Source organism: Scyliorhinus torazame, chromosome 15, assembly GCF_047496885.1.
Source record: "Scyliorhinus torazame isolate Kashiwa2021f chromosome 15, sScyTor2.1, whole genome shotgun sequence".
In the NCBI taxonomy this organism is placed as follows: Eukaryota; Metazoa; Chordata; class Chondrichthyes; order Carcharhiniformes; family Scyliorhinidae; genus Scyliorhinus; species Scyliorhinus torazame.
The window spans coordinates 203,025,501-203,048,373 of NC_092721.1; the positions used below are offsets into that span (position 1 = coordinate 203,025,501).

A 22,873-nucleotide genomic window follows, 5' to 3' on the forward strand; every position below is an offset into this window, starting at 1 on the left:
ACACTGTCCCAACTCACACCCCACACGCTGTCCCATCTCCCACCCACACACTGTCCCAACTCACACCCACATTGTCCCAACTCACACCCACACACTGTCCCAGCTCACACACACACACTGTCCCAACTCACACCCACACACTGTCCCAACTCACACCCACACACAGTTCCAACCCACACCCACAGTGTCCCAACTCACACCCACACACTGTCCCAATTCACATCCACACACTGTCTCAACTCACCTCCCACACACTGTTCCAACTCACACCCACACACTGTCCCTACTCACACCCACACTGTCCCAACTCACACCCACACACTGTCCCAACTCACTGCCACACACTGTCTCAACTCACCCCCACACACTGTCCCAACTCACACCCACACTGTCCCAACTCACACCCACACACCGTCCCAACTCACACCCACACTGTCGCAACTCGCACCCACACACTGTCCCAACTCAGACACACACACTGTCCCAACTCACCCCACACACACTGTCCCAACTCACACCCACACTGTCCCAACTCAGACCCACACACTGTCCCAACTCACACACACACACTGTCCCAACTCACACCCACACACTGTCCCAACCCACACCCACACACTGTCGCAACTCACACCCACACACTGTCGCAACTCAGACCCACACACTGTCGCAGCTCACACCGCACACACTGTCCCAACTCACACCCACACACTGTCCCAACTCACACCCACACACTGTCCCAACTCACACCCACACACTGTCCCAACTCAGAGCCACACACTGTCGCAACTCACACCCACACACTGTCCCAACTCACACCCACACACTGTCCAAACTCAGACCCACACACTGCCCCAACTCACCCCACACACACTGCCCCAACTCACACCCACACACTGTCCCAACTCACCCCCACACTGTCCCAACTGACATCCACACTGTCCCAACTCCCACCCAAACACTGTCCCAACTCACACCCACACACTGTCCCAACTCACACCCACACACTGTCCTAATTCACCCCCCACACACTGTCCCAACTCACTCCCACACTCTGTCCCAACTCACACCCACACACGGTCCCAACTCACACCCACACACTGTCCCAACTCACCCCCCACACTCCTACAACTCACACACACAATGTGCCAACGCACACCCACACACTGTCCCAACTCACACCCACACACTGTCCCAACTCACACCCACACACTGTCCAAACTCCCACCCACACACTGTCCCAACTCACACCCACACACTGTCCCAACTCACACCCACACACTGTCCCAACTCACACCCACACTGTCCCAACTCACACCCACACCCTGTCCCAACTCACACCCACACTTTCCCAACTCACACCCACACACTGTCCCAACTCCCACCCACACACTGTCCCAACTCACACCCACACTGTCCCAACTCACACCCACACCCTGTCCCAACTCACACCCACACACTGTCCCAACTCACACCCACACACTGTCCCAACTCCCACCCACACACTGTCCCAACTCACACCCACACACTGTCCCAACTCACACCCACACACTGTCCCAACTCACACCCACACACTGTCCCAACTCCCACCCACACACTGTCCCAACTCACACCCACACACTGTCCCAACTCACACCCACACACTGTCCCAACTCCCACCCACACACTGTCCCAACTCACACCCACACACTGTCCCAACTCACACCCACACACTGTCCTAATTCACCCCCCACACACTGTCCCAACTCACTCCCACACTCTGTCCCAACTCACACCCACACACTGTCCCAACTCACACCCACACACTGTCCAAACTCCCACCCACACACTGTCCCAACTCACACCCACACACTGTCCCAACTCACACCCACACACTGTCCCAACTCACACCCACACTGTCCCAACTCACACCCACACACTGTCCAAACTCCCACCCACACACTGTCCCAACTCACACGCACACCCTGTCCCAACTCACACCCACACTGTCCCAACTCACACCCACACACTGTCCAAACTCCCACCCACACACTGTCCCAACTCACACCCACAAACTGTCCCAACTCACACCCACACACTGTCCCAACTCACACCCACAAACTGTCCCAACTCACACCCACACACTGTCCCAACTCTCACCCACACACTGTCCCAACTCACACCCACACACTGTCCCAACTCCCACCCACACACTGTCGCAACTCACACCCACACACTGTCCCAACTCTCACCCACACACTGTCCCAACTCACACCCACACACTGTCCCAACTCACACCCACACTGTCCCAACTCACACCCACACACTGTCCAAACTCCCACCCACACACTGTCCCAACTCACACCCACAAACTGTCCCAACTCACACCCACACACTGTCCCAACTCTCACCCACACACTGTCCCAACTCTCACCCACACACTGTCCCAACTCCCACCCACACACTGTCGCAACTCACACCCACACACTGTCCCAACTCTCACCCACACACTGTCCCAACTCACACCCACACACTGTCCCAACTCACACCCACACTGTCCCAACTCACACCCACACACTGTCCAAACTCCCACCCACACACTGTCCCAACTCACACCCACAAACTGTCCCAACTCACACCCACACACTGTCCCAACTCACACCCACAAACTGTCCCAACTCACACCCACACACTGTCCCAACTCCCACCCACACACTGTCCCAACGCACACCCACACACTGTCCCAACTCTCACCCACACACTGTCCCAACTCACACCCACACACTGTCCAAACTCCCACCCACACACTGTCCCAACTCACACCCACACACTGTCCCAACTCTCACCCACATTTTCCGAACTCACACCCCCACACTCCCCCAACTCACCCCCACACTGGCCCAACTCACCCCCCACCCTGTCCCAACACCCCCCCACACTCCCCCAACTCACCCCCCACACCCTGTCCCAACTCACCCCCACAGCCTGTCCCAACTCACCCCCCACACTGTCCCAACACCCCCACCCCCCACATTGTCCCAACTCACCCCCCACACTGTCCCAACTCATCCGCACACCTTGTCCCAATTCACCCCCACCCTGTCCCAACAGCCCCCCCTCACACTCCCCAACGCACACCCCCACACTCCCCCAACTCACCCCCCACCCTGTCCCAACAGCCCCCCCTCACACTCCCTCAACTCACACCCACACACTGTCCCAACTCACACCCACACACTGTCCCAACTCACATCCCACACGCTGTCCCATCTCACACCCACACACTGTCCCAGCTCACACCCACACACTGTCCTAACTCACACCCACACACTGTCTCAACTCAGACCCACACACTGTCCCAACTCACATCCACACACTGTCTCAACTCGCCCCCCACACACTGTTCCAACTCACACCCACACACTGTCCCTACTCACACCCACACTGTCCCAACTCACACCCACACACTGTCCCAACTCACACCCACAAACTGTTCCAACTCACACCCACACACTGTCTCAACTCACCCCCACACACTGTCCCAACTCACACCCACACACTATCCCAACTCACACCCCACCCTGTCCCAACACACACCCACACACTGTCCCAACTCACACCCACACACTGTCCCAACTCACACCCACAAACTGTCCCAACTCACACCCACACACTGTCTCAACTCACCCCCACACACTGTCCCAACTCACACCCACACTGTCCCAACTCACACCCACACACAGTCCCAACTCACAGCCACACACTGTCCCAACTCACACCCCACCCTGTCCCAACTCACACCCCACCCTGTCCCAACTCACACCCACACACTGTCCCAACTCACACCCACACACTTTCCCAACTGACACCCATACACTGTCCCAACTCCCACCCACACACTGTCCCAACTCACACCCACACACTGTCGCAACTCACACCCACACACTGTCCCAACTCACACCCACACACTGTCCCAACTCACACCCACACACTGTCCCAACTCACACCCACACACTGTCCCAACTCACACCCACACACTGTCCCAACTCCCACCCACACACTGTCCCAACTCACACCCACAAACTGTCCCAACTCACACCCACACACTGTCTCAACTCACCCCCACACACTGTCCCAACTCACACCCACACTGTCCCAACTCACACCCACACACAGTCCCAACTCACAGCCACACACTGTCCCAACTCACACCCCACCCTGTCCCAAATCACACCCCACCCTGTCCCAACTCACACCCACACACTGTCCCAACTCACACCCACACACTTTCCCAACTGACACCCATACACTGTCCCAACTCCCACCCACACACTGTCCCAACTCACACCCACACACTGTCGCAACTCACACCCACACACTGTCCCAACTCACACCCACACACTGTCCCAACTCACACCCACACACTGTCCCAACTCCCACCCACACACTGTCCCAACTCACACCCACACACTGTCCCAACTCACCCCCACACAGTCCCAACTCACACCCACACACTGTCCCAACTCACACCCACACACTTTCCCAACTCACACCCACACACTGTCCCAACTCACACCCACACACTGTCCCAACTCACACCCACACACTGTCCCAACTCCCACCCGCACACTGTCCCAACTCACACCCACACACTGTCCCAACTCACACCCACACACTGTCCCAACTCCCACCCACACACTGTCACAACTCAGACCCACACAGTCCCAACTCACACCCACACACTGTCCCAACTCACACCCACACACTGTCCCAACTCTCACCCACACACTGTCCCAACTCTCACCCACACACTGTCCCAACTCACCCCCCACCCTGTCCCAACTCACACCCACACACTGTCCCAACTCACCCCCACCCTGTCCCAACACCCCCCCCCACACTCCCCCAACTCACCCCCACACTGTCCCAACTCACCCCCCACCCTGTCCCAACACCCCCCCACACTCCCCCAACTCACACCCACACCCACCCCAACTCACACCCACACACTGTCCCAACTCACCCCCCACCCTGTCCCAACTCACACCCACACACTGTCCCAACTCACCCCCACACCCTGTCCCAACTCACCCCCACAGCCTGTCCCAACTCACCCCCCACACTGTCCCAACACCCGCACCCCCCACATTGTCCCAACTCACCCCCCACACTGTCCCAACTCATCCCCACACCCTGTCCCAATTCACCCCCACCCTGTCCCAACAGCCCCCCCTCACACTCCCCAACGCACACCCCCACACTCCCCCAACTCACCCCCCACCCTGTCCCAACAGCCCCCCCTCACACTCCCCCAACTCACACCCACACACTGTCCCAACTCACACCCCACACGCTGTCCCATCTCACACCCACACACTGTCTCAACTCACACCCACACACTGTCCCAACTCACATCCACACACTGTCTCAACTCACCCCCCACACACTGTTCCAACTCAGACCCACACACTGACCAAGCTCACACCCACACACTGTCCTAACTCACACCCACACACTGTCCCAACTCACACCCACACACTGTCCCAACTCACATCCACACACTGTCTCAACTCACCCCCCACACACTGTTCCAACTCACACCCACACACTGTCCCTACTCACACCCACACTGTCCCAACTCACACCCACACGCTGTCCCAACTCACACCCCACCCTGTCCCAACTCACACCCACACACTGTCCCAACTCACACCCACACACTGTCCCAACTCACACCCACAAACTGTCCCAACTCACACCCACACACTGTCCCAACTCACACCCACACTGTCCCAACTCACACCCACAAACTGTCCCAACTCACACCCACACACTGTCCCAACTCACATCCACACACTGTCTCAACTCACCCCCCACACACTGTCCCAACTCACACCCACACACAGTCCCAACTCACAGCCACACACTGTCCCAACTCACACCCCACCCTGTCCCAACTCACACCCCACCCTGTCCCAACTCACACCCACACACTGTCCCAACTCACACCCACACACTGTCCCAACTCACACCCACACACTGTCCCAACCCACACCCACAGTGTCCCAACTCACAACCACACACTGTACCAACTCGCACCCCACCCTGTCCCAACTCACACCCACACACTGTCCCAACACACACCCACACACTGACCCAACTCACACCCACACACTGTCCCAACTCACACCCCACCCTGTCCCAACTCACACCCACACACTGTCCCAACGCACACCCACACACTGTCCCAACTCACACCCACACACTGTCCCAACTCACACCCACACACTGTCCCAACTCACACCCACACTGTCCCAACTCACACCCACACACTGTCCCAACTCACACCCACACTGTCGCAACTCGCACCCACACACTGTCCCAACTCAGACCCACACACTGTCCCAACTCACCCCACACACTGTCCCAACTCACACCCACACTGTCCCAACTCAGACCCACACACTGTCCCAACTCACACACACACACTGTCCCAACTCACACCCATACACTGTCCCAACCCACACCCACACACTGTCGCAACTCACACCCACACACTGTCCCAACTCACACCCACACACTGTCTCAACTCACACCCACACACTGTCCCAACTCACCCCCCACAAACTGTCCCAACTCACACCCACACACTGTCCCAACTCACACCCACACACTGTCCCAACTCACACCCACACACTGTCCCATCTCCCACCCACACACTGTCCCAACTCACACCCACATTGTCCCAACTCACACCCACACACTGTCCCAGCTCACACACACACACTGTCCCAACTCACACCCACACACTGTCCCAACTCACACCCACACACAGTTCCAACCCACACCCACAGTGTCCCAACTCACACCCACACACTGTCCCAATTCACATCCACACACTGTCTCAACTCACCTCCCACACACTGTTCCAACTCACACCCACACACTGTCCCTACTCACACCCACACTGTCCCAACTCACACCCACACACTGTCCCAACTCACTGCCACACACTGTCTCAACTCACCCCCACACACTGTCCCAACTCACACCCACACTGTCCCAACTCACACCCACACACCGTCCCAACTCACACCCACACTGTCGCAACTCGCACCCACACACTGTCCCAACTCAGACACACACACTGTCCCAACTCACCCCACACACACTGTCCCAACTCACACCCACACTGTCCCAACTCAGACCCACACACTGTCCCAACTCACACACACACACTGTCCCAACTCACACCCACACACTGTCCCAACCCACACCCACACACTGTCGCAACTCACACCCACACACTGTCGCAACTCAGACCCACACACTGTCGCAGCTCACACCGCACACACTGTCCCAACTCACACCCACACACTGTCCCAACTCACACCCACACACTGTCCCAACTCAGACCCACACACTGTCGCAACTCACACCCACACACTGTCCCAACTCACACCCACACACTGTCCAAACTCAGACCCACACACTGCCCCAACTCACCCCACACACACTGCCCCAACTCACACCCACACACTGTCCCAACTCACCCCCACACACTGCCCCAACTCACCCCACACACACTGCCCCAACTCACACCCGCACACTGTCCCAACTCACCCCCACACTGTCCCAACTGACATCCACACTGTCCCAACTCCCACCCAAACACTGTCCCAACTCACACCCACACACTGTCCCAACTCACACCCACACACTGTCCTAATTCACCCCCCACACACTGTCCCAACTCACTCCCACACTCTGTCCCAACTCACACCCACACACGGTCCCAACTCACACCCACACACTGTCCCAACTCACCCCCCACACTCCTACAACTCACACACACAATGTGCCAACGCACACCCACACACTGTCCCAACTCACACCCACACACTGTCCCAACTCACACCCACACACTGTCCAAACTCCCACCCACACACTGTCCCAACTCACACCCACACACTGTCCCAACTCACACCCACACACTGTCCCAACTCACACCCACACTGTCCCAACTCACACCCACACCCTGTCCCAACTCACACCCACACTTTCCCAACTCACACCCACACACTGTCCCAACTCCCACCCACACACTGTCCCAACTCACACCCACAAACTGTCCCAACTCCCACCCACACACTGTCCCAACTCACACCCACACACTGTCCAAACTCCCACCCACACACTGTCCCAACTCACACCCACACACTGTCCCAACTCACACCCACACACTGTCCCAACTCACACCCACACTGTCCCAACTCACACGCACACCCTGTCCCAACTCACACCCACACTGTCCCAACTCACACCCACACACTGTCCAAACTCCCACCCACACACTGTCCCAACTCACACCCACAAACTGTCCCAACTCACACCCACACACTGTCCCAACTCACACCCACAAACTGTCCCAACTCACACCCACACACTGTCCCAACTCTCACCCACACACTGTCCCAACTCACACCCACACACTGTCCCAACTCCCACCCACACACTGTCGCAACTCACACCCACACACTGTCCCAACTCACACCCACACTGTCCCAACTCACACCCACACACTGTCCAAACTCCCACCCACACACTGTCCCAACTCACACCCACAAACTGTCCCAACTCACACCCACACACTGTCCCAACTCACACCCACACTGTCCCAACTCACACCCACACACTGTCCCAACTCTCACCCACACACTGTCCCAACTCTCACCCACACACTGTCCCAACTCACACCCACACACTGTCCCAACTCACACCCACAAACTGTCCCAACTCACACCCACACACTGTCCCAACTCCCACCCACACACTGTCGCAACTCACACCCACACACTGTCCCAACTCTCACCCACACACTGTCCCAACTCACACCCACACACTGTCCCAACTCACACCCACACACTGTCCCAACTCACACCCACACACTGTCCCAACTCACACCCACACACTGTCCCAACTCTCACCCACATTTTCCGAACTCACACCCATACACTGTCCCAACTCACCCCCCACCCTGTCCCAACCCCCCCCCCCCCACACTCCCCCAACTCACCCCCACACTGGCCCAACTCACCCCCCACCCTGTCCCAACACCCCCCACACTCCCCCAACTCACCCCCCACACACTGTCCCAACTCAACCCCACACCCTGTCCCAACTCACCCCCACAGCCTGTCCCAACTCACCCCCCACACTGTCCCAACACCCCCACCCCCCACATTGTCCCAACTCACCCCCCACACTGTCCCAACTCATCCGCACACCTTGTCCCAATTCACCCCCACCCTGTCCCAACAGCCCCCCTCACACTCCCCAACGCACACCCCCACACTCCCCCAACTCACCCCCCACCCTGTCCCAACAGCCCCCCCTCACACTCCCTCAACTCACACCCACACACTGTCCCAACTCACACCCACACACTGTCCCAACTCACACCCCACACGCTGTCCCATCTCACACCCACACACTGTCCCAGCTCACACCCACACACTGTCCCAACTCACATCCACACACTGTCCCAGCTCACACACACACACTGTCCCAACTCACACCCACACACTGTCCCAACTCACACCCACACACTGTCCCAACTCACACCCACACACTATCCCAACTCACACCCACACACTGTCCCTACTCACACCCACACTGTCCCAACTCACACCCACACACTATCCCAACTCACACCCCACCCTGTCCCAACACACACCCACACACTGTCCCAACTCACACCCACACACTGTCCCAACTCACACCCACAAACTGTCCCAACTCACACCCACACACTGTCTCAACTCACCCCCACACACTGTCCCAACTCACACCCACACTGTCCCAACTCACACCCACACACAGTCCCAACTCACAGCCACACACTGTCCCAACTCACACCCCACCCTGTCCCAACTCACACCCCACCCTGTCCCAACTCACACCCACACACTGTCCCAACTCACACCCACACACTTTCCCAACTGACACCCATACACTGTCCCAACTCCCACCCACACACTGTCCCAACTCACACCCACACACTGTCGCAACTCACACCCACACACTGTCCCAACTCACACCCACACACTGTCCCAACTCACACCCACACACTGTCCCAACTCACACCCACACACTGTCCCAACTCACACCCACACACTGTCCCAACTCCCACCCACACACTGTCCCAACTCACACCCACACACTGTCCCAACTCACCCCCACACAGTCCCAACTCACACCCACACACTGTCCCAACTCACCCCCACACAGTCCCAACTCACCCCCACACACTGTCCCAACTCACACCCACACACTTTCCCAACTCACACCCACACACTGTCCCAACTCACACCCACACACTGTCCCAACTCACACCCACACACTGTCCCAACTCCCACCCGCACACTGTCCCAACTCACACCCACACACTGTCCCAACTCACACCCACACACTGTCCCAACTCCCACCCACACACTGTCACAACTCAGACCCACACAGTCCCAACTCACACCCACACACTGTCCCAACTCACACCCACACACTGTCCCAACTCTCACCCACACACTGTCCCAACTCTCACCCACACACTGTCCCAACTCACACCCACACACTGTCACAACTCAGACCCACACAGTCCCAACTCACACCCCCACCCTGTCCCAACTCACACCCACACACTGTCCCAACTCACCCCCACCCTGTCCCAACACCCCCCCCCACACTCCCCCAACTCACCCCCACACTGTCCCAACTCACCCCCCACCCTGTCCCAACACCCCCCCACACTCCCCCAACTCACACCCACACCCACCCCAACTCACACCCACACACTGTCCCAACTCACCCCCCACCCTGTCCCAACTCACACCCACACACTGTCCCAACTCACCCCCACACCCTGTCCCAACTCACCCCCACAGCCTGTCCCAACTCACCCCCCACACTGTCCCAACATCCGCACCCCCCACATTGTCCCAACTCACCCCCCACACTGTCCCAACTCATCCCCACACCCTGTCCCAATTCACCCCCACCCTGTCCCAACAGCCCCCCCTCACACTCCCCAACGCACACCCCCACACTCCCCCAACTCACCCCCCACCCTGTCCCAACAGCCCCCCCTCACACTCCCCCAACTCACACCCACACACTGTCCCAACTCACACCCCACACGCTGTCCCATCTCACACCCACACACTGTCTCAACTCACACCCACACACTGTCCCAACTCACATCCACACACTGTCTCAACTCACCCCCCACACACTGTTCCAACTCAGACCCACACACTGACCAAGCTCACACCCACACACTGTCCTAACTCACACCCACACACTGTCCCAACTCACACCCACACACTGTCCCAACTCACATCCACACACTGTCTCAACTCACCCCCCACACACTGTTCCAACTCACACCCACACACTGTCCCTACTCACACCCACACTGTCCCAACTCACACCCACACGCTGTCCCAACTCACACCCCACCCTGTCCCAACTCACACCCACACACTGTCCCAACTCACACCCACACACTGTCCCAACTCACACCCACAAACTGTCCCAACTCACACCCACACACTGTCCCAACTCACACCCACACTGTCCCAACTCACACCCACAAACTGTCCCAACTCACACCCACACACTGTCCCAACTCACATCCACACACTGTCTCAACTCACCCCCCACACACTGTCCCAACTCACACCCACACACAGTCCCAACTCACAGCCACACACTGTCCCAACTCACACCCCACCCTGTCCCAACTCACACCCCACCCTGTCCCAACTCACACCCACACACTGTCCCAACTCACACCCACACACTGTCCCAACTCACACCCACACACTGTCCCAACCCACACCCACAGTGTCCCAACTCACAACCACACACTGTACCAACTCGCACCCCACCCTGTCCCAACTCACACCCACACACTGTCCCAACACACACCCACACACTGACCCAACTCACACCCACACACTGTCCCAACTCACACCCCACCCTGTCCCAACTCACACCCACACACTGTCCCAACGCACACCCACACACTGTCCCAACTCACACCCACACTGTCCCAACTCACACCCACACACTGTCCCAACTCACACCCACACTGTCGCAACTCGCACCCACACACTGTCCCAACTCACACCCACACACTGTCCCAACGCACACCCACACACTGTCCCAACTCACACCCACACACTGTCCCAACTCACACCCACACACTGTCCCAACTCACACCCACACTGTCCCAACTCACACCCACACACTGTCCCAACTCACACCCACACTGTCGCAACTCGCACCCACACACTGTCCCAACTCAGACCCACACACACTGTCCCAACTCACACCCACACTGTCCCAACTCAGACCCACACACTGTCCCAACTCACAAACACACACTGTCCCAACTCACACCCATACACTGTCCCAACCCACACCCACACACTGTCGCAACTCACACCCACACACTGTCACAACTCAGACCCACACACTGTCCCAACTCACACCCACACACTGTCTCAACTCACACCCACACACTGTCCCAACTCACCCCCCACAAACTGTCCCAACTCACACCCACACACTGTCCCAACTCACACACACACACTGTCCCAACTCACCCCCCACACTCCTACAACTCACACATACACACACTGTGCCAACGCACACCCACACACTGTCCCAACTCACACCCACACACTGTCCCAACTCACGCCCACACACTGTCCCAACTCCCACCCACACACAGTCCCAACTCACACCCACACACTGTCCCAACTCACACCCACACTGTCCCAACTCACACCCACACCCTGTCCCAACTCACACCCACACTTTCCCAACTCACACCCACACCCTGTCCCAACTCACACCCACACACTGTCCCAACTCCCACCCACACACTGTCCCAACTCACACCCACAAACTGTCCCAACTCACACCCACACACTGTCCCAACTCACGCCCACACACTGTCCCAACTCCCACCCACACACTGTCCCAACTCACACCCACACACTGTCCCAACTCACACCCACACTGTCCCAACTCACACCCACACCCTGTCCCAACTCACACCCACACTTTCCCAACTCACACCCACACACTGTCCCAACTCACCCCCACACACTGTCCCAACTCACGCCCACACACTGTCCCAACTCCCACCCACACACTGTCCCAACTCACACCCACACACTGTCCCAACTCACACCCACACTGTCCCAACTCACACCCACACCCTGTCCCAACTCACACCCACACTTTCCCAACTCACACCCACACACTGTCCCAACTCACACCCCACCCTGTCCCAACTTGCACCCACACGCTGTCCCAACTCACGCCCACACACTGTCCCAACTCCCACCCACACACTGTCCCAACTCACACCCACACACTGTCCCAACTCCCACCCACACACTGTCCCAACTCACACCCACACACTGTCCCAACTCACACCCACACACTGTCGCAACTCACCCCCACACACACCCAACTCACACCCACACACTCCACCAACTCACCCCCACACTGTCCCAACTCACACCCACACACTCTCCCAACTCACACCCACACACTGTCCCAACTCACACCCACACACTGTCCCAACTCACACCCACACACTCCACCAACGCACCCAACGCACAGTCCCAACTCACACCCACACACTATCCCAACTCCCACCCACACACTGTCCCAACTCACACCCACACACTGTCCCAACTCACACCCAGACACTGTCCCAACTCACACCCACACACTGTCCCAACTCACACCCACACACTGTCCCAACTCACACCCACACACTGTCCCAACTCACACCTACACACTGTCCCAACTCACACCCACACACTGTCCCAACTCACACCCACACACTGTCCCAACTCACACCCACACTCCCCCAATTCACACCCACACACTGTCCCAACTCACACCCACACACTGTCCCAACTCACCCCCCACCCTGTCCCAACTCACCCCCCCACACTCTCCCAACGCACACCCACACACTGTCCCAACTCACACCCACACACTGTCCCAACTGACACCCACACACTGTCGCAACTGACACCCACACACTGTCCCAACTCACACCCACACACTGTCCCAACTCACACCCACACACTGTCCCAACTCACCCCCACACCCTGTCCCAACACACCCCCCACACTGTCCCAACTCACACCCACACACTGTCCCAACTCACACCCACACACTGTCCCAACTCACACCCACACACTGTCCCAACTGACACCCACACACTGTCGCAACTGACACCCACACACTGTCCCAACTCACACCCACACACTGTCCCAACTCACACCCACACACTGTCCCAACTCACCCCCCCACACTCTCCCAACTCACACCCACACACTGTCCCAACTGACAACAACACCCTCCACCAACTCACCCCACACACTTTCCCAACTGACACCTCTAACGCACCCATCTCACTATCTGATGAATCACTTCAGTGTCTTTTGGTTTGAATGAGGGAACTAAAAGGATTATTCCCCAGTTTGCTGATGACACAAAACTTTGAGATTGTGAGAGCTGAGGTGGGTGTTTGGAGGCTTCAAGGTTATTCAGAGAAGTTGAGTGAGTGGGAAAATACACGGCAGATGCAGGATAACGTGGATCAATGTGAAGCTATCCACTTCGGAAGGTGAAGCAGAATGGCTGGGTTTTATTGAAATGGGGCTGGATTGGGGAATTTTTTTTTTTTTTTTCATAGAATTTACAGTGCAGAAGGAGGCCATTCGGCCCATCGAGTCTGCACCGGCTCTTGGAAAGAGCACCCTACCGAAGCCCACACCTCCACCCTATCCCCATAACCCCTTAACCCAGTAACCACACCCAACACTAAGGGCAATTTTGGACACTAAGGCCAATTTAACATGGCCAATCCACCTAACCTGCACATCTTTGGACTGTGGGAGGAAACCGGAGCACCCGGAGGAAACCCACGCACACACGGGGAGGACGTGCAGACTCCGCACAGACAGTGACCCAAGCCAGGAATCGAACCTGGGACCCTGGAGCTGTGAAGCAATTGTGCTATCCACTATGCTACCGTGCTGCCCCACGGTATGTTGATGTCCACAGGGACCTGCTGTCCTTCTGCACCAGAATCACAGAATTTACAGTGCAGAAGGAGGCCATTCGGCCCATCGGGTCTGCACCGACCCACTTAAGCCCACACCTCCACCCGATCCCCGTAACCCAGTAACCTCACCACTTAACGTTTTGGTCACTAAGGGCAATTTATCATGGCCAATCCACCTAACCTGCACGTCTTTCGGGACCTGTGGGAGGAAACCCACGCACACACGGGGAGGACGTGCAGACTCCGCACAGACAGTGACCCAGCGGGGAATCGAACCTGGGACCCTGGCGCTGTGAAGCCACAGTGCTAACCGCTGTGTCACCTTGCAGTTAGGAAGGGAAATGGTATGTTGCCCTTCATTGTCGGAGGACAGCGTACAGGAACAAGGATGTCTTCCCGCAGCTGTACAGGGCCTTGGTGAGACCCTGTAGGTAGAGCAACATGGAGGTAGAGTAGCGACGGTTCACCTGGCTGGATTCTGGGATGGCAGCATTGTCGTGTGAGGAGAGATTTCACTGGAGTTTAGAAGAATGCGAGGGGGTCGAATTGAAAGGTATAGAATTCTGGCAGGGCTCGGCATACTCTGTTGGGACGCTGTTTCCTCTGGGCTGGGGGTCCAGAACAAGGGGTCACAGTCTCCGGATACGGGGTGGGGCATTTAGGACTGAGATTAGGAGAAACCTCTTCACCCAGAGGCTGGAATTCTCGACCACAGAAAGCTTTGGAAACCAAGTCACTGAATATATTTCAGAAGGAAATAGTCAGATTTCTCGATTCTAATAGGTGTCAAGGTGTCTGGAGAGAGCACAGGATATGGTGTTGAGATAGGGATCGGCCTTGATCATACGGAATGGTGAAGCACACTCGATGGGCCGAATGGCCTACTCCTGCTCCTATTTCTATTTCACTATACAGCAACAGCACGGGGTCAGGTACAGAGTAAAGCTCCCTCTACACTGTCCCCATCACACACTCCCAGGACAGGTACAGCACGGGGTTAGATACAGAGTAAAGCTCCCTCTACACTGTCTCCATCAAACACTCCCAGAACAGGTACAGCACGGGGTTAGATACAGAGTAAAGCTCCCTTTACACTGGCCCCATCAAACACTCTGAGCTCTTCCAGAACCATGATTCAGCAGAGGGCAGCAGAGTGCAGCCGCTGATTGGCTGTTGCGGGGAACATTTGCATCAGTGCATTGCGGTCACTGTGTCCAGAAGGTGTACTTGAGCAAGACACCCTCCGTGTTCAAGTGAAGGCAAGCATCCAGCAGAGGGCAGCACAGTGGAGCCGCTGATTGGCTGTTACGGGGAAAATTTGCATCAGTGCATTGCGGCCACTGTATCCAGAAGATGGTTTGTGGAGCAGCTGGTGTCAAGTGATAGTTAAAAATGGCAGGAGATCTCAGACCTGTGTTATGATCCTTTTGCTCAATGTGGGAGCTCAGGGACGTGGCTGATGTCCCTGGCTCCTTCACGTGCACGAAGTGTGTCCAGTTGCAGCTCTTTTTAGACCGCATGACAGCTCTGGAGCTGGGGATGGACTCACTTTGGAGCATCCGCGATGCTGAGGAGGTCGTGGATAGCACATGTAGTGAATTGGTCACACCGCAGATTAGGATTGCTGAGGGAGAAAGGGAATGGGTGACCAAAAGGCAGAGAAAAAGCAGGAAGGCAGTGCAGGTGTCCCCTGCGGTCATCTCCCTCCAAAACAGGTATACCGTTTTGGATTCTGTTGGGGGAGATGGCTCACCAGGGGAAGACAGCAGTAGCCAGGTTCATGGCACCGTGGCTGGCTCTGCTGTACAGAAGGGCGGGAAAAAGAGTGGAAGGGCTATAGTCATAGGGGATTCAATTGTAAGGGGAGTAGATAGGCGGTTCTGTGGTCGAAAGTGAGACTCCCGAATGGTATGTTGCCTCCCAGGTGCACGGGTCAGGGATGTCTCAGATCGGCCGCAGAACATTCTGAAGGGGAGGGTGAACAGCCAGTTGTCGTGGTCCATATAGGCACCAATGATATAGGTAAAAAACAGGATGAGGTCCTACAAGCAGAATTTAGGGAGTTAAGAGCCAAGTTAAAAAGTCGGACCTCAGAGGTAGTAATCTCAGGATTGCTACCAGTGCCATGTGTAGTCAGAGTAGAAATGAAAGAATAGGCAGGATGAATGCGTGGCTTGAGACATGGTGCAGGAGGGAGGGGTTCAGATTTTTGGGACATTGGGACCGGTTCTGGGGGAGGTGGGACTACTACAAATTGGACGGTCTACACCTGGGCCGGACTGGAACCAATGTCCTTGGGGGAGCTTTTGCTAACGCTGTTGGGGAGGGTTTAAACTAATTTGGCAGGGGGATGGGAACCAAATGAGGAGGTTAGTGGACAGTAAGGAGGTAGTAACTAAAGCCTGTCAGGAACTAGATCATGAAGTCAGCGTGACTAAGGGGAAGAGTAGACAGGGAAGAGATGATGAACGCAAAGGGATTGGTGGTCTGAGGTGCATTTGTTTAAATGTGAGAAGTGTAGTAGGTAAGGCAGATGATGAACTTAGGGCTTGGATTAGTACCTGGGAGTATGATGTCATTGCTATTACTGAGACTTGGTTGAGGGAAGGGCATGATTGGCAACTAAATATCCCAGGATATCGATGCTTCAGGCGGGATAGAGAGGGAGGTAAAAGGGGTGGAAGAGTTGCATTACTGGTCAGAGAGGATATCACAGCTGTGCTGAAGGAGGGCACTATGGAGGACTCGAGCAGTGAGGCGATATGGGCAGAGCTCAGGAATAGGAAAGGTGCGGTAACAATGTTGGGGCTGCACTACAGACCTCCCAACAGCGAGCGTGAGATAGAAGTACAAATATGTAAACGGATTATGGAAAGATGTAGGAGCAACAGGGTGGTGGTGATAGGAGATTTTAATTTTCCCAACATTGACTGGGATACACTTACTGTCAGAGGTCTAGATGGAGCAGAATTTGTAAGGAGCATCCAGGAGGGTTTTCTAGAGCAGTGTGTAAATAGTCCAACTCGGGAAGGGGCCATACTGGACCTGGTGTTGGCGAATGAGCCCGGCCAGGTGGTTGAAGTTTCAGTCAGGGATTACTTTGGTAATAGCAATCACAATTCCGTAAGTTTTAGAATACTCATGGACAAAGACGAGAGTGGTCCTAAAGGAAGAGTGCTAAATTGGGGGAAGGCCAACGATACCAAAATTCGGCAGGAGCTAGGGAATGTGGACTGGGAGCAGCTGTTTGAAGGTAAATCCACATTTGATATGTGTGAGGCTTTTAAAGAGAGGTTGATTAGAGTGCAGGACAGACATGTCCCTGTGAAAATTAGGGATAGAAATGGCAAGATTAGGGAACCATGGATGGCAGGTGAAATTGTGAGACTCGCTAAGAGGAAAAAGGAAGCATACATAAGGTCTAAACGACTGAAAACAGACAAAGATTTGGAAGAATATCAGGAATGTAGGACCAATCTGAAACAAGGAATCAAGAGGGCTAAAAGGGGTCATGAAATATCTTTAGCAAACAGGGTTAAGGAAAATCACAAAGCCTTTTATTCATATATAAGGAGCAAGAGAGTAACTAGAGAAAGGGTTGGCCCACAAAGGAGGAAAGTTATGCGTGGAGTCAGAGAAAATGGGTGAGATTCTTAACGAGTACTTTGCATCGGTTTTCACCGAGGAGAGGGACATGACGGTTAGGGATAGATGTTTGATTACTCTAGATCAAGTCGGCATAAGGAGGGAGGATGTGTTGGGTATTCTAAAAGGCATTAAAGTGGACAAGTCCCCAGGTCCGGATGGGATCTATCCCAGGTTACTGAGGGAAGTGAGAGGAGATAGCTGGGGCCTTAACAGATATCTTTGCAGCATCCTTGAACACGGGTGAGGTACCGGAGGACTGGAGAATTGCTAATGTTGTCCCCTTGTTTAAGAAGGGTAGCAGAGATAATCCAGGTAATTATAGACCGGTGAGCCTGATGTCAGTGGTAGGGAAGCTGCTGGAGAAGATACTGAGGGATAGGATCTATTCCCATTTGGAAGAAAATGGCCTTATCAGTGATAGGCAACATGGTTTTGTGCAGGGAAGGTCATGTCTTACCAACTTAATAGAATTCTTTGAGGAAGTGACAAAGTTGATTGATGAAGGAAGGGCTGTAGATGTTATATACATGGACTTCAGTAAGGCATTTGAGAAGGTTCCCCATGGTAGGCTGATGGAAAAAGTGAAGTCTCATGGGGTCCAGGGTGTACTAGCTAGATGGATAAAGATCTGGCTGGGCAACAGGAGACAGAGAGTAGTAGTGGAAGGGAGTTTCTCAAAATGGAGAACTGTGACCAGTGGTGTTCCACAGGGATCCGTGCTGGGACCACTGTTGTTTGTGATATACATAAATGATCTGGAGGAAGGTATAGATGGTCTGATTAGCAAGTTTGCAGATGACACTAAGATTGGTGGAGTAGCAAATAGTGAAGGGGACTGTCAGACAATACAGCAGAATATAGATAGATTGGAGAGTTGGGTGGAGAAATGGCAGATGGAGTTCAATCCAGGCAAATGCGAGGTGATGCATTTTGGAAGATCCAATTCTAGAGCGAACTATACGGTAAATGAAAAAGCCCTGGGGAAAATTGATGTACAGAGAGATCTGGGTGTTCAGGTCCATTGTACCCTGAAGGTGGCTGCACAGATCGATAGAGTGGTCAAGAAGGCATACGGCATGTTTTCCTTCATCGGAAGGGGTATTGAGTACAAGAGTTGGCAGGTCATGTTACAGTTGTATAAGACTTTGGTTCGGCCACATTTGGAATACTGCGTGCAGTTCTGGTCGCCACATTGCCAAAAGGATGTGGGTGCTTTGGAGAAGGTGCAGAGGAGATTCACCAGGATGTTGCCTGGTATGGAGGGTGCTAGCTATGAAGAGAGGTTGAGTAGATTAGGATTATTTTCATTGGAAAGACGGAGGTTGAGGGGGGACCTCATTGAGGTCTACAAAATCATGAGAGGTATAGACAGGGTGGAGCAAGAAGCTTTTTCCCAAAGTGGGGGCCTCAATTATTAGGGGTCACGAGTTCAAGGTGAGGGGGGAAAAGTTTTAAGGGAGATATGCGTGGAAAGTTCTTTACGTAGAGGGTGGTGGGTGCCTGGAAGGCATTGCTGGCGGAGGTGGTAGAGGCGGGCACGATAGCGTCATTTAAGATGTATCTAGACAGATACATGAATGGGCAGGGAGCAGAGGGATACAGATCCTTAGAAAATAGGCGACAGTTTTAGATAGAGGATCTGGATCGGCGCAGGCTTGGAGGGCCGAAGGGCCTGTTCCTGTGCTGTAATTTTTCTTTGTTCCTATTCCACATGAGGCAAGGGAGAGAACACTCAGCACATACCACACAGCACATACCACACAGCACATACCACACAGCACCCAGCACATACCACACAGCACATACCACACAGCACATACCACACAGCACATACCACACAGCACCCAGCACATACCACACAGCACATACCACACAGCACCCAGCACATACCACACAGCACATACCACACAGCACATACCACACAGCACATACCACACAGCACCCAGCACATACCACACAGCACATACCACACAGCACATACCACACAGCACATACCACACAGCACCCAGCACATACCACACAGCACATACCACACAGCACCCAGCACATACCACACAGCACATGCCACACAGCACATACCACACAGCACATACCACACAGCACCCAGCACATACCACACAGCACATACCACACAGCACCCAGCACATACCACACAGCACATACCACACAGCACATACCACACAGCACATACCACACAGCACACAGCACATACCACACAGCACATACCACACAGCACATACCACACAGCACATACCACACAGCACCCAGCACATACCACACAGCACATACCACACAGCACATACCACACAGCACATACCACACAGCACATACCACACAGCACATACCACACAGCACATACCACACAGCACATACCACACAGCACATACCACACAGCACCCAGCACATACCACACAGCACATACCACACAGCACATACCACCCAGCACCCAGCACATACCACACAGCACATACCACACAGCACATACCACACAGCACATACCACACAGCACATACCACCCAGCACATACCACACAGCACATACCACACAGCACATACCACACAGCACATACCACACAGCACATACCACACAGCACATACCACACAGCACATACCACACAGCAATTACCACACAGCACATACCACACAGCACATACCACACAGCACATACCACACAGCACATACCACACAGCACATACCACCCAGCACCCAGCACATACCACACAGCACCCAGCACATACCACACAGCACCCAGCACATACCACACAGCACATACCACCCAGCACATACCACACAGCACCCAGCACATACCACACAGCACATACCACACAGCACATACCACACAGCACCCAGCACATACCACACAGCACCAAGCACATACCACACAGCACATACCACACAGCACATACCACACAGCACCCAGCACATACCACACAGCACATACCACAGCACATACCACCCAGCACCCAGCACATACCACACAGCACATACCACACAGCACCCAGCACATACCACACAGCACATACCACACAGTACCCAACACATACCACCCAGCACATACCACAGTACCCAGCACATACCACACAGCACATACCACACAGCACATACCACACAGCACATACCACCCAGCACCCAACACATACCACCCAGCACATACCACACAGTACCCAGCACATACCACACAGCACATACCACACAGCACACAGCACATACCACACAGCACATACCACACAGCACATACCACACAGCACATACCACACAGCACATACCACCCAGCACATACCACACAGCACATACCACACAGCACATACCACACAGCACATACCACCCAGCACCCAGCACATACCACACAGCACATACCACACAGCACATACCACCCAGCACATGCCACACAGCACATACCACACAGCACATACCACACAGCACATACCACCCAGCACCCAGCACATACCACACAGCACATACCACACAGCACATACCACACAGCACATACCACACAGCACATACCACACAGCACATACCACACAGCACATACCACACAGCACATACCACACAGCACATACCACACAGCACACAGCACATACCACACAGCACATACCACACAGCACATACCACACAGCACATGCCACACAGCACATACCACCCAGCACATACCACACAGCACATACCACACAGCACATACCACACAGCACATACCACCCAGCACCCAGCACATACCACACAGCACATACCACACAGCACATACCACACAGCACATACCACACAGCACCCAGCACATACCACACAGCACATACCACACAGCACATACCACCCAGCACCCAGCACATACCACACAGCACATACCACACAGCACATACCACACAGCACATACCACACAGCACATACCACACAGCACATACCACACAGCACATACCACACAGCACATACCACACAGCACATACCACACAGCACATACCACACAGCACATACCACAGCACCCAGCACATACCACACAGCACCCAGCACATACCACACAGCACATACCACACAGCACATACCACACAGCACATACCACACAGCACATACCACACAGCACATACCACACAGCACATACCAC

The 22,873-nt window shown here is 55.0% G+C and overlaps 1 protein-coding gene across 14 annotated transcripts in view; it reads right to left on the reverse strand.

Moving 5' to 3' along the window:
• Window positions 1-22,873, reverse strand: part of pde2a (phosphodiesterase 2A) — a 698,440-nt gene that overhangs the window by 292,210 nt on the left and 383,357 nt on the right. The window lies entirely within an intron of this gene.